We start from the raw sequence: 14,046 nt of genomic DNA on the forward strand, positions 1-14,046 counted from the left end.
CGAATTTACTCAGAGAAGGAGGCAGCGAGCTGGAGGAGTGGAGAAGCTCCTCACATCAACCCCAGATGCGGGTAGCGAGGCATCAGCAAGTCCTGTAGGACTCTCGCGGGCCGCGAGGAGCACAAGCAGGACCTCGTCTAGGAAACGCAGGATCCTAGACCTGCCTCTGCTGGCCTGCCCAGGTGTGTGTGAGGTTATTGTAAACAACAGGTGTGTTGTCAACTTCACCTGTCTTTCCAAGGTCACACTCTACTATGCGTGACCTTTATGATCAGTGCACATGGTAGGCACATTATATTCGTAATTAAATCATGACTTTTTTACAAATATTTTGGTATTTGCTGTTTTATTATCCTTTTAAGATGACAATTATTCTGATACATTGCTTTTAATGAAAAATTAATATATATATTCAGTAATATGCATTTTTTCGTTTATTTACGATACTCGAATTTAGTCGTCATGGGATTAGAGCCACCATCTTGAGGTTATCTTGAGATGATTTCGGGGCTTTAGTGTCCCCGCGGCCCGGTCCTCGACCAGGCCTCCACCCCCAGGAAGCAGCCCATGACAGCTGACTAACTCCCAGGTACCTATTTACTGCTAGGTAACAGGGGCATTCAGGGTGAAAGAAACTTTGCCCATTTGTTTCTGCCTCGTGCGGGAATCGAACCCGCGCCACAGAATTACGAGTCCTGCGCGCTTCCCACCAGGCTACGAGACCACCCCTACGAGACCATAGGGCAGACTGACATACAAAAATAAAATATCAATAAAGGAACTGAAGAAAACCTATTGGCTCATAAAAGGCAGCTCCTATTTATAGCCACTTAAATTCATTTATATATATATGTGTGTAGCCTACGCTTGAAACAATTAATTGCTCCCACGTTTATTATGCTTCTCAGTAGTTTTTTTTCATAAATTAGCAATTCATTTTTTTCTCCTAGCCAGTATTTACCCAGGTCTTTCCTGAATGCAACCTTCTGCTATTTATATACTTTGTACCGAGATCTGTTTCGGTCTGTATAAAAAATAAATTCACAATCGTCAAGGTTAGCTTATGTCTTTACACACACACACACACACACACACACACACACACACACACACACACACACACACACACACACACACACACACACACACACACACACACACACACACACACACACACACACACACACACACACACACACACACACACACATACACACACACACACACACACACACACACACACACACCACTTGACTCACACTTCCCCATGACTCAGGAAGACCCTCGATACCAGACATTCCAGGTAAGAGAACCCACGAGAGTTGAGTGCACCACAGCTGCTCTCTCCCACCAGGTGCACGTCCCCCCCCCCCCAGCCCCCTCCCCCGGGTCAAAAAACTCTTGGATACAAACAAAAAATTATATAGGCCTATCAAATATTTTTGATTGGCCCATATTATATGATATAATTTTTAGAATGATGGGGGTATGCTGTTATGCATTATTATGTTTTAATGATATATCGCCGTTATATATAATCATATATAGAATTACCAGTAATTTACGAAAAACACTCAGTTGTGAAGAAGCGGGGGCCCAGGAGCTATTCCTTCCGGCCCGTGAGCACGAATAGGTAAGGAGGGAAACACTTGTCTTAAAGTCAGCAACAATTCTCAGCAGAGAGGAGCAAGGTGGAGGAGGAGGACGACGGGTCGTGAGAACGACTTCTTGCGTCCTGGGAAAATTATCATCACATTCCAGACCTTGACACCTGCGTCATCTCCTGGGCACATTCCAGATCGTTGACACCTGTGTCATCTCCTGGACACATTCCAGACCTTTGATACCTGTGTCATCTCCTGGACACATTCCAGACCTTTGACACCTGTGTCATCTCCTGGGCACATTCCAGACCTTTGACACCTGCGTCATCTCCTGGACACATTCCAGACCTTTGACACCTGCGTCATCTCCTGGGCACATTCCAGATCGTTGACACCTGTGTCATCTCCTGGACACATTCCAGACCTTTGACACCTGTGTCATCTCCTGGGCACATTCCAGACCTTTGACACCTGCGTCATCTCCTGGACACATTCCAGACCTTTGACACCTGCGTCATCTCCTGGGCACATTCCAGATCGTTGACACCTGTGTCATCTCCTGGACACATTCCAGACTTTTGACACCTGTGTCATCTCCTGGGCACATTCCAGACCTTTGACACCTGCGTCATCTCCTGGACACATTCCAGACCTTTGACACCTGCGTCATCTCCTGGACACATTCCAGATCTTTGACACCTGCGTCATCTCCTGGACACATTCCAGACCTTTGACACCTGTGTCATCTCCTGGACACATTCCAGACCTTGACACCTGTGTCATCTCCTGGACACATTCCAGACCTTGACACCTGTGTCATCTCCTGGGCACATTCCAGACCTTTGACACCTGTGTCATCTCCTGGACACATTCCAGACCTTGACACCTGTGTCATCTCCTGGGCACATTCCAGACCTTTGACACCTGTGTCATCTCCTGGACACATTCCAGACCTTGACACCTGTGTCATCTCATCAGAACTTCCCAATCGTTGACACATCTGTCCTTTTCAGGAGACGTTTCACTCTGTGACTGTTTCATTTTGCACAGATGCTCTACCGTAGTATAATCTGTCACTCCCTCCAATTTGTGTCTACCTGTTGCACCTCCCCTCTGAGGTGCAACAGGTACTCTGAGAGAGAACTCTATCAACATCAGAGGTCCGAGACTGTTCAACACGCTTCCGCTACACATAAGGGGCATAACTGGCAGACCCCTCACAGTGTTCAAGAGAGAGAACTGGATAAGCACCTCAAAAGGACACCTGATCAACCTGGCTGTGACTCATACGTCAGGCTGCGAGCAGCCGCGTCTAACAGCCTGATTGATCAGTCCAGCAACCAGGAGGTCTGGTCGACGACCGGGCCGCGAGGACGCTAAGCCCCGGAAGCACCTCAAGGTAACTGTGTCGAAGGCTCTGTGGTCGGCCAAAGATATGAAGTCTCCGATTTGTCCGATTTCTGTCAACCTTGGAATGGGAAGCTACTATGGTTTATTTTATTTTATTGTTGCCGCCGGAGGCTGGTAGTTTATTGTGCACCCAATACTCATCCTGTGAGCGGTAGCGCAAAAAAGGATTACAGTGGGCACAAAAAGTCTTTATCAGACCTCAACGGAGATTGTTATTCCACACATATATCCTCAAGTGGACTGATATGGGTGTTGATGTTTTAATGTAGGAAAAGTATTATGAAAGCAGTTTCGCGCTATTCATGTCGATACCTTGTGGAAGTTGATGAGATATATTGATATATGTCTATAACTATATATGTTTGTATGTCTGCCTCTATACCTGTAAATACGTATATGTCTGTCTGTCTGTCTCTCAGTGTCTCTGTCTCTGGGAGAGTGGTCTCCGTCAGAGACAACACCCGGGGGAATGAGCTCAGCTCACCACAAAAAAAAGACCGATTCCTCCCGTGATTACTTCCGGGTCAGAGTTCGCATCCCTGGTATTTTTCTCCTCTTGCAGTGTTTCCGAGAGGCTGTGAGTGGCCTCGCCCAGTCACCGGAAGCGGTTAGGCATTCCTTCCTGCAGAGGACGTTCTTAGGGGCTTTTGCTGTTGTTGTTTGTTCTTGTTTATTCACTTAGTTGTACGCACCTAGTTGTGCTTGCCGGGGTTGAGCTCTGGCTCTTTGGTCCCGCCTATCAACTGTCAATCAACTTGTGTACAGATTCCTGAGCCTACTGGGCTCTATCATATCTACATTTCAAACAGTGTATGGAGTCTGCCGGGTGTTTGTGCGTGTTTGTTGGTGTGTTTGCGTAAGTGTTTGTTCTTGTGTGTGTGTGCGTGTTTGTTCTTGAGTGTGTACGTGTTTGTCCTCGTGTGTGTGTGTGTGTTTGTTCTTGAGTGTGTGTGTTTGTTCTTGAGTGTGTGTGTTTGTTCTTGAGTGTGTGTGTTTGTTCTTGAGTGTGTGTGTTTGATCTTGAGTGTGTGTGTTTGAGTTGGTTTATATGTGACTGAAAAATACCTTATTTTTGGTCATTAATTGAAAAAAAAAGAAAACTTGACAATATGTTTAATGTTAGACACAACAAATAATATTTGACCCATGAAGTGAGCCAACGAGAGTCTGAAGTCTCTTGCGTGACGCCTTGAAGAAGACCTCCTCACCTCTGCGGTATACATGTTAGCGATGAATGACAGGTGTGGCTGGGGGGGGGGGTCCCTCCTCCCCCCCCCCACGCCCCCCCCCCTTATACACAAGGATAAATATCCCCTCCCCCAGGATTAACGCCCAGTAAATCCTCCCCGGCCAGGATACGAACCTAGGACAAAGCGCACTTGAAAAGTCATGCGAGTGTCTTAAATTACCACATCATCACAGGGGATTGCATATTCGATTGTATATTCAGGTTTTCTGCGTTTTCAGGTTACATCCTTAGGGAGGCTGAGCAGTTTGACCGTGATACAAGCCTACACTTAAAGGATATATCCACAAGTTTCCCTGTCCTCGACAAATCAAATTATACATTTTTTAGATAAATTAAACCAATTTGTATTATTATTATAGTTTACAGTAACAAATGAGGTGTTGATGCTCGTTTTCTATCTTATTAAATAAAATTTTGCTCAATGAAAACTATTACTTACTATGGGTGACCCTTTTATTTAACTGAACATAATTATTATTTATCTATTTATTTATTTAAAGGGGTACCACCTCTGGTACAACTATAGGGACCCATAGCCTCAAAGAAGGGAATAAAGAACATTCAGAGAAAAAAATGCCGTTTATCTCTAAATACGTATGTGTATTCACTTCTCCTACCATCCCCCTTTTAATTATTTATGTTCTACACTTTACAATACAAGGTTACACAGTTATACATATTAGATTGTTTACAAAACATGTACATTAAAAGTAAATAAAGGGAATTTGGTTTCCTAGAGGCCGTTGATTTCTTCAGCCTCTACAATTTTTTCTACATACTAGAGCATACTTGCTCATCAGGAAAACAAGAAATATTGAGAAGATTCGAGTTAGAATCATTATTCCTCCCCTTTCGGTCATATTCAACAATATAGTGTTTCTAAGTATTTATGTTGGTAGGTTAGAGTAGCATTTGAAAAGCACTACACTCACTTTCTGTGGTTGATTGTTCAATAAATCACTGAAGTATATGTTTAACAGATCTCTCATCCTGTCCATGGAGGACAGAAGAAAATGTATATGTATATGTATATATATATATATATATATATATATATATATATATATATATATATATATATATATATATATATATATATATATATATATATATATATATATATATATATATATGCTGGTTAGCATTGTAAATGTATGGCCACGTCTGTGGTAGAAACAAAATAATAATTGCTAGTAGTAGTGGACCCCATACCCATCCTGTGACTTGCAGTGGACCCCATACCCATCCTGTGACTTGCAGTGGACCCCATACCCGTCCTGTGACTTGCAGTGGACCCCATACCCGTCCTGTGACTTGCAGTGGACCCCATACCCATCCTGTGACTTGCAGTGGACCCCATACCCGTCCTGTGACTTGCAGTGGACCCCATACCCATCCTGTGACTTGCAGTGGACCCCATACCCATCCTGTGAGTTGCAGTGGACCCTATACCCATCCTGTGACTTGCAGTGGACCCTATACCCGTCCTGTGAGTTGCAGTGGACCCTTTACTTGCCCTGTGAGTTGCAGTGGACCCCATACCCATCCTGTGACTTGCAGTGGACCCCATACCCGTCCTGTGACTTGCAGTGGACCCCATACCCATCCTGTGACTTGCAGTGGACCCCATACCCATCCTGTGACTTGCAGTGGACCCCATACCCGTCCTGTGACTTGCAGTGGACCCCATACCCGTCCTGTGACTTGCAGTGGACCCCATACCCATCCTGTGACTTGCAGTGGACCCCATACCCGTCCTGTGACTTGCAGTGGACCCCATACCCATCCTGTGACTTGCAGTGGACCCCATACCCATCCTGTGAGTTGCAGTGGACCCTATACCCATCCTGTGACTTGCAGTGGACCCTATACCCGTCCTGTGAGTTGCAGTGGACCCTTTACTTGCCCTGTGAGTTGCAGTGGACCCCATACCCATCCTGTGACTTGCAGTGGACCCCATACCCGTCCTGTGACTTGCAGTGGACCCCATACCCATCCTGTGACTTGCAGTGGACCCCATACCCATCCTGTGACTTGCAGTGGACCCCATACCCATCCTGTGACTTGCAGTGGACCCCATACCCATCCTGTGACTTGCAGTGGACCCCATACCCGTCCTGTGACTTGCAGTGGACCCCATACCCATCCTGTGACTTGCAGTGGACCCCATACCCATCCTGTGACTTGCAGTGGACCCCATACCCATCCTGTGACTTGCAGTGGACCCTATACTTGCCCTGTGAGTTGCAGTGGACCCCATACCCATCCTGTGACTTGCAGTGGACCCCATACCCGTCCTGTGAGTTGCAGTGGTTGGCAGTTGATCATGTCGGTGGTAGTTGACCACCCACATGGCTTAATCTTTATTAATCCTTTCATCATCACAATCGACTTGAGAATGGTCCAGGACGGACTGAAACGTCGTCGTCTCTTCACTTTCTAATGTGTGGTCTGGTCAACACCCACATGATTGGTGGGGGGGGGGCGGGTCACCCCATCCTACGAATGGTTATGGACCCCATAACCTATCCTGTAAATGGTAATAGACGCCATAATTATTCTATGAGTGGTAGCGGAAAAGGTTAGACAGAAGATGCCCCTCTATCCATCTTGTGTCCCCCCCCACCCCACCCTTCTATCCCTCCATGCCTTACTCACCTTACTCCACCCACCACCTAGCCCCACCCACCCACCTAGCCCCACCCCACCCCACCACCTTAACCCCCCACCCACCTGCCATGTCAACTTCAATCACCTGTTTATCTTAAACGCCTCGACATCTTTGACGCAATCAGCATCTCACCCTAAGCGTCCTACTGCCTCCGGATGACTAGCAATGGACCCCAAGACGTCCCCTCTCCTCCTTACACCGTATCTCCGCCTGTCCACCCAAACACTCAGCGGCCCGTGACAGCTTTATTCACATAATGAAGTCTTTCATTAGGTGAGATAAGGAAGTATAAGGTTCACTCATCCACTTGAAATTTGCCGATAAAGCGACGTCCTTTGTTTCCTCCATGGTTGGCGTTCGATCTCCCGATGGTTCAAGTGCCTGGGCATCGTTAACCTTCCTTCCGTCCTCATATCCCATCTCTTTCTCCTCATATCCCAGCTCTTTGTCCTCATATCCCAGCATCTTGTCCTCATATCCCAGCTCTTTCTCCTTATATTCCAGCTCTTTGTCCTCATATCCCAGCATTTTGTCCTTATATCCCAGCATCTTGTCCTCATATCCCAGCTCTTTGTCCTCATATCCCAGCATCTTGTCCTCATATCCCAGCATCTTGTCCTCATATCCCAGCTCTTTGTCCTCATATCCCAACTCCTTGTCCTCATATTCCAGCTCTTTGTCCTCATATCCCAGCTCCTTGTCCTCATATCCCAGCTCCTTGTCCTCATATCTCAGCATCATGTCCTCATATCCCAGCATCTTGTCCTCATATCCCAGCATCTTGTCCTCATATCCCAGCTCTTTGTCCTCATATCCCAACTCCTTGTCCTCATATCCCAGCTCTTTGTCCTCATATCCCAGCTCCTTGTCCTCATATCCCAGCTCCTTGTAATCATATCCCAGCTCTTTGTCCTCATATCCCAGCTCCTTGTCCTCATATCCCAACTCCTTGTCCTCATATCCCAGCTCTTTGTCCTCATATCCCAGCTCCTTGTCCTCATATCTCAGCATCATGTCCTCATATCCCAGCATCATGTCCTCATATCCTAGCATCTTGTCCTCATATCCCAGTTTCTAGTCCTCACAAAACTTCCAAGTGTTATATACCTGGTTGATACCTGGTTGATACCTGGTTGATACCTGGTTGATGGGGTTCTAGTAGTTCTTCTACTCCCCAAGCCCGGCCCGAGGCCAGGCTTGACTTGTGAGAGTTTGGTCCACCAGGCTGTTGCTTGGAGCGGCCCGCAGGCCCACATACCCACCACAGCCCGGTTGGTCCGGCACTCCTTGGAGGAATAAATCTAGTTTCCTCTTAAAAATGTCCACGGTTGTTCCGGCAATATTTCTTATGCCATATTTGCTTAGTGTGTTCTCCTCATAATAACCTCACATGAAGATAATAATCTTGGTGATGGTGAAAGACAAAAGAGAGAAGGAGATAAGATAGTTATCAGGGGAAAGCACCAAGTCATTACGTCTATATAGCCCTTGGAACGCATTCCAGGATAAAGGTTTGGGGATTGAACGCCGACCTGCAAAGCAGCGAGACAGTCGCTCTACCATCCAGCCCAAGTGGTTCGGCACGATAGGAACAGAAATGGTGTTCTTAAATAAAGCAAAAACACAGGTTTAAAAACTGAAACTGATATTGGATCAGGTGAGGCCCAGTTTGTGGAGAAGATATAAGGTTATTACACATGATATGAGGAGGAGACACTGGAGTATGAGGAGGAACTAGACACTGGAAGTATGAGGATGAGCTAGAGACTGAAGTATGAGGAGGAGCTAGACACTGGAGTATGAGGAGGAGCTAGAGACTGGAGTATGAGGAGGAGCTAGACACTGGAGTATGAGGAGGAGCTAGACACTGGAGTATGAGGAGGAGCTAGACACTGGAGTATGAGGAGGAGACACTGGGGTATGAGGAGCTAGACACTGGAGTATGAGGAGGAGCTAGACACTGGAGTATGAGGAGGAGCTAGACACTGGAGTATGAGGAGGAGCTAGACACTGGAGTATGAGGAGGAGACACTGGGGTATGAGGAGCTAGACACTGGAGTATGAGGAGGAGCTAGACACTGGAGTATGAGGAGGAGCTAGACACTGGAGTATGAGGAGGAGCTAGACACTGGAATATGAGGAGGACCTAGACACTGGAGTATGAGGAGGAGCTAGACACTAGAGTATGAGGAGCTAGACACTGGAGTATGAGGAGGAGCTAGACACTGGAGTATGAGGAGGAGCTTGACACTGGAGTATGAGGAGGAGCTAGACACTGGAGTATGAGGAGGAGCTAGACACTGGAGTATGAGGAGGAGCTAGACACTGGAGTATGAGGAGGAGCTAGACACGAGAGTCTGAGGAGCTAGACACTTGAGTATGAGGAGGAGCTAGACACTAGAGTATGAGGAGCTAGACACTGGAGTATGAGGAGGAGCTAGACACTGGAGTATGAGGAGGAGCTTGACACTGGAGTATGAGGAGGAGCTAGACACTGGAGTATGAGGAGGAGCTAGACACTGGAGTATGAGGAGGAGCTAGACACTGGAGTATGAGGAGGAGCTAGACACTAGAGTCTGAGGAGCTAGACACTGGAGTATGAGGAGGAGCTAGACACTGGAGTATGAGGAGGAGCTTGACACTGGAGTATGAGGAGGAGCTAGACACTGGAGTATGAGGAGGAGCTTGACACTGGAGTATGAGGAGGAGCTAGACACTGGAGTATGAGGAGGAGCTAGACACTGGAGTATGAGGAGGAGCTTGACACTAGAGTATGAGGAGGAGACACTGGAGTTTCTCCTCCTTATACTGTACAATACAGAAAATAGTGTCTAGTAAAGACGGTTACAGTGACGGAAATAGTGAGTAGTGAAGATCCGTACAGTGATGAAGCCGGTACGTAGAGAAGGTATGGTATCCCAGACCCCGAGCGACGCCGGGTACCCGTTCTAGTAAATCCATAACAATATTTAGCAAATCGTACTCAATGGTTCTCTCGCATCTCGACACAATGCCGGTCAGGATCAAATGGAGATCATGAAAACAAAACTAAATATCCTTGCAGGATAAATAAAATAATTTACATATATTCTACCTTTATTAAATATCGTACAATAGAAACTGACTAATGCTAAAACACAAATATTATATATATTATATATATATATATATATATATATATATATATATATTATATATATATATATATATATATATATATATATATATATATATATATATATATATATATATATATATAACACAGAGAGCAGTTCTCAAAGAAACCATTGATGGTTAATGATAAAATTACAGATAAATAAATTATATAACTAACTCTGATATGAGGGAAATACACTTGTATACACATACACCCTTTGTAGCATATATACCTACCAACTCATTCTCCATAAATGCCAGTATATCAACAATTGGGTGAACCTCCACCACTGCAATAATCAATCTTAGTACAAATATATATATATTTACGTCATCTTAGGCTTTGTTTTGCACATTTGTACTATCCTAGTGTAAATAGGGTTCACTGTTACCTTCTTGATCGTGTTCTCTACAAAATAATCACATTGTGGTCCAGTGTAAGTTGGTACAAACACTGCCCGTTCCGGAGGGCAGCGGCAGCAGATACACACGCTAAAACACACGTGACGTGTTTGTGTGTGAAAACCGGTGAGCTCAATGTCAAGCTACTTTAAGATGAAGAGTTGCACTGGCCGGGGTTTTACTGGCCGGGGTTTTACTGGCCGGGGTTTTAATGGCCGGGGTTTTACTGGCCGAAGTTTTACTGGCCGGGGTTTTACTGGCCGGGGTTTTAATGGCCGGGGTTTTACTGGCCGAAGTTTTACTGGCCGGGGTTTTACTGGCCGAAGTTTTACTGGCCGGGGTTTTACTGGCCGAAGTTTTACTGGCCGGGGTTTTACTGGCCGAAGTTTTACTGTTTTACTGGCCGAAGTGTTTTTGTCAATAGAACATTTGTATACAACATTCTACAATGCCAAAGGCATCTTTATAATTTGTAACGCAAATTTGCGAAATTTTAACACCGCATTTGAGAACTATAGCATATTCTGAAACGGTTACATCTGACGCCTATGTATGTATATATGGACAGCTCAAAACGTCGACCAGGCCCCCCACCCCCTCACCGCTCCTGTGCCAGGTAAGTCCACTACGGGCTCACCATAGCCCGTGCTACTTGGAACTTGTTCCGAGTAGCTGAATCTATAACAACAACAACAAAACGTCCACCAGACTGTGCCACACAGTGGTTGCTAGGGTCAGGTTGGGTTACCGTTACCTGTGGCAGGTGGCTACAGGTGACGGATCTCCCAGTACTGAGCACTCAAGGTGCAAACTCTGTGAGCAGGAACTGAGGCATGATCTCCCACACTACATTATTGAATGTCCAGTGTATTATAGACCATTCAGACCCGTTGGTATGAGGTACCAGGAGCTTTGCAATTACTTTATCCAATCCAATGCGCTTGAGGACATTCTTATAATGCACCCAAACTTTGTATATTCTAATATTTTTTGGGGGGATTGGTGACCTTGCTAGCTTCTCCTGAAGCGACATAATCTAGTGTGCCTTCTTCAGGCCTTCCAAGGACTTTGTTATGGTCTTCTTCCCTATTGCGTTATAACTTGCTGTCAAGTCATTTAGCGCGCTCGGTATCTGTTTAGTATTTTGCCGGTGTGAGTGACCATTATTATGGGGCGCGTGTATAATATTCCTATACACATTAAATGGTAAATTTTAAGTAAGATCATTTCCATGTCTGCGCTTAGTTTATTCAGCCCAAGTTAATGTGTGTGTGTATTTATTATTTTTTTTTGTTTACTATTTACTATTTGTGCCTGCGGAGTCGAGCTGTTAGTTCTTGGTTATTAGTCTTTCTAATCGATGTATTTTTTTCCCTCAATTATGTCTACTACATATATTTCTCTCTTATACACGTACACACACATACACACACACATACACACACACACACACACACACACACACACACACACACACACACACACAACTCTGCCCATTTGTTTCTGTCTCGGCCGGGAATCGAACCAGTGGGTTCTGGACAGGGAAATCGTGCCTAACAAACCTTCTGGAATTCTATGATAAAATAACGAGGATAAGACAGGACAGAGATGGTTGGGCAGACTGCATATTTCTGGACTGCCAAAAAGCCTTTGATACAGTACCGCACATGAGACTGCTGTTCAAGCTCGAGAGGCAGGCGGGGGTGGGGGGAAAGGTCCTAGAATGGATAAGGAACTACCTAACAGGAAGGAGCCAAAGAGTTACGGTAAGGGGCGAGAAGTCGGACTGGCGAACAGTAACAAGTGGAGTACCACAAGGATCGGTGCTGGGACCAATTCTATTTCTTGTATATGTTAACGACATGTTTACAGGCGTAGAGTCCTACATGTCGATGTTTGCGGATGATGCAAAGTTGATGAGAAGAGTTGTGACAGATGAGGATTGCAGGATCCTCCAAGAGGACCTGAACAGATTGCAGAGATGGTCAGAGAAATGGCTACTAGAATTCAACACGAGCAAATGTAAAGTTATGGAAATGGGATTAGGAGATAGGAGACCAAAGGGACAGTACACAATGAAGGGGAACAGCCTACCTGTAACGACGCGTGAAAGAGACCTGGGGGTGGACGTAACACCTAATCTATCTCCTGAGGCACATATTAATAGGATAACGACAGCAGCGTACTCTACACTGGCAAAAGTTAGAACATCATTCAGAAACCTAAGTAAGGAGGCATTTAGGGCGCTTTACACTGCCTACGTAAGGCCAGTCTTAGAGTATGCCGCCTCATCATGGAGTCCCCATCTGAAGAAGCATATAATGAAACTGGAAAAGGTTCAGAGGTTTGCAACGAGACTCGTCCCAGAGCTACGAGGGATGGGGTATGAAGAGCGCCTGAGGGAACTGTGCCTTACGACACTAGAAAGAAGAAGGGAGAGGGGGGACATGATAGGAACGTATAAGATACTCAGAGGAATTGACAGAGTGGACATAGACGAAATGTTCACACGGAATAGTAACAGAACGAGAGGACATGGATGGAAGCTTGAAACTCAGATGAGTCACAGAGATGTTAGGAAGTTTTCTTTTAGCGTGAGAGTAGTGGGGAAATGGAATGCACTTCAGGAACAGGTTGTGGAAGCAAATACTATTCATAATTTTAAAACCAGGTATGATAGGGAAATAGGACAGGAGTCATTGCTGTAAACAACCGATGCTCGAAAGGCGGGATCCAAGAGTCAATGCTCGATCCTGCAGACACAATTAGGTGAGTACAACTAGGTGAGTACACACACACACACACACACACACACACACACACACACACACACACACACACACACACACACACACACACACACACACACACACACACACACACACACACACACACACACACACACACACTCACACACACACACACACACACACACATCCCTAAGAATCAGCCCGTAGCAGCCGTCTAAATCCCAGGTACCTATTTACTGGTAGGTGAACAAAAACATCGGATGAAAGAAACTCTGCCCATTTGTTTCTGTCTCGGCCGGGAATCGAACCTGGATCCGATTCCCCGAGTGCTATCCACTCAGCCACGAGGCCATGTGTACTCACTTAGTTGTGTTTGCGGGGGGGGAATGGGGGGTGGAGCTTCTTTGGTCCCGCCTCTCAACCGTCAATCAACAGGTGTACAGATTCCTGAGCCTACTGGGCTCTATCATATCTACATTTGAAACTGTGTATGGAGTCAGCCTCCACCACATCACTGCCAAGTGCATTCCGTTTATTAATTACGCTGACACTAAACAAATTCTTGTTAATGGCTCTATGGCTCATTTAGTCACTCAATTTCCACCTGTGTCCCCTAGTTTATTTATTTATTTATTTATTTATTTATTTATTTATTTATTTATTTATTTATTTATTTATTTATTTATTTATTTATTTATTTATATACAAGAAGGTACATTGGGTTTGTCAGAATACATAGCATAGTATTTACAATCTTGTAAAGCCACTAGTACGCGCAGCGTTTCGGGCAGAAACGCCTAGTGG

The 14,046-nt window shown here is 45.4% G+C and overlaps 1 protein-coding gene and 1 long non-coding RNA gene across 2 annotated transcripts in view; one reads left to right on the forward strand and one right to left on the reverse strand.

Moving 5' to 3' along the window:
* Nucleotides 1-14,046, forward strand: part of LOC123758865 (protein trapped in endoderm-1) — a 294,922-nt gene that overhangs the window by 9,250 nt on the left and 271,626 nt on the right. The gene's annotated exons all lie outside the window — the stretch shown is intronic.
* Nucleotides 1,229-5,262, reverse strand: LOC138367361 (uncharacterized). Its single transcript, XR_011229328.1, has 2 exons — nucleotides 2,454-5,262; nucleotides 1,229-2,415 (listed from the first exon to the last, which is right to left on the reverse strand). It is a non-coding gene; the product is annotated as an uncharacterized lncRNA (long non-coding RNA).

This window comes from Procambarus clarkii, chromosome 22 (genome assembly GCF_040958095.1).
Source record: "Procambarus clarkii isolate CNS0578487 chromosome 22, FALCON_Pclarkii_2.0, whole genome shotgun sequence".
Classification (NCBI taxonomy): Eukaryota; Metazoa; Arthropoda; class Malacostraca; order Decapoda; family Cambaridae; genus Procambarus; species Procambarus clarkii.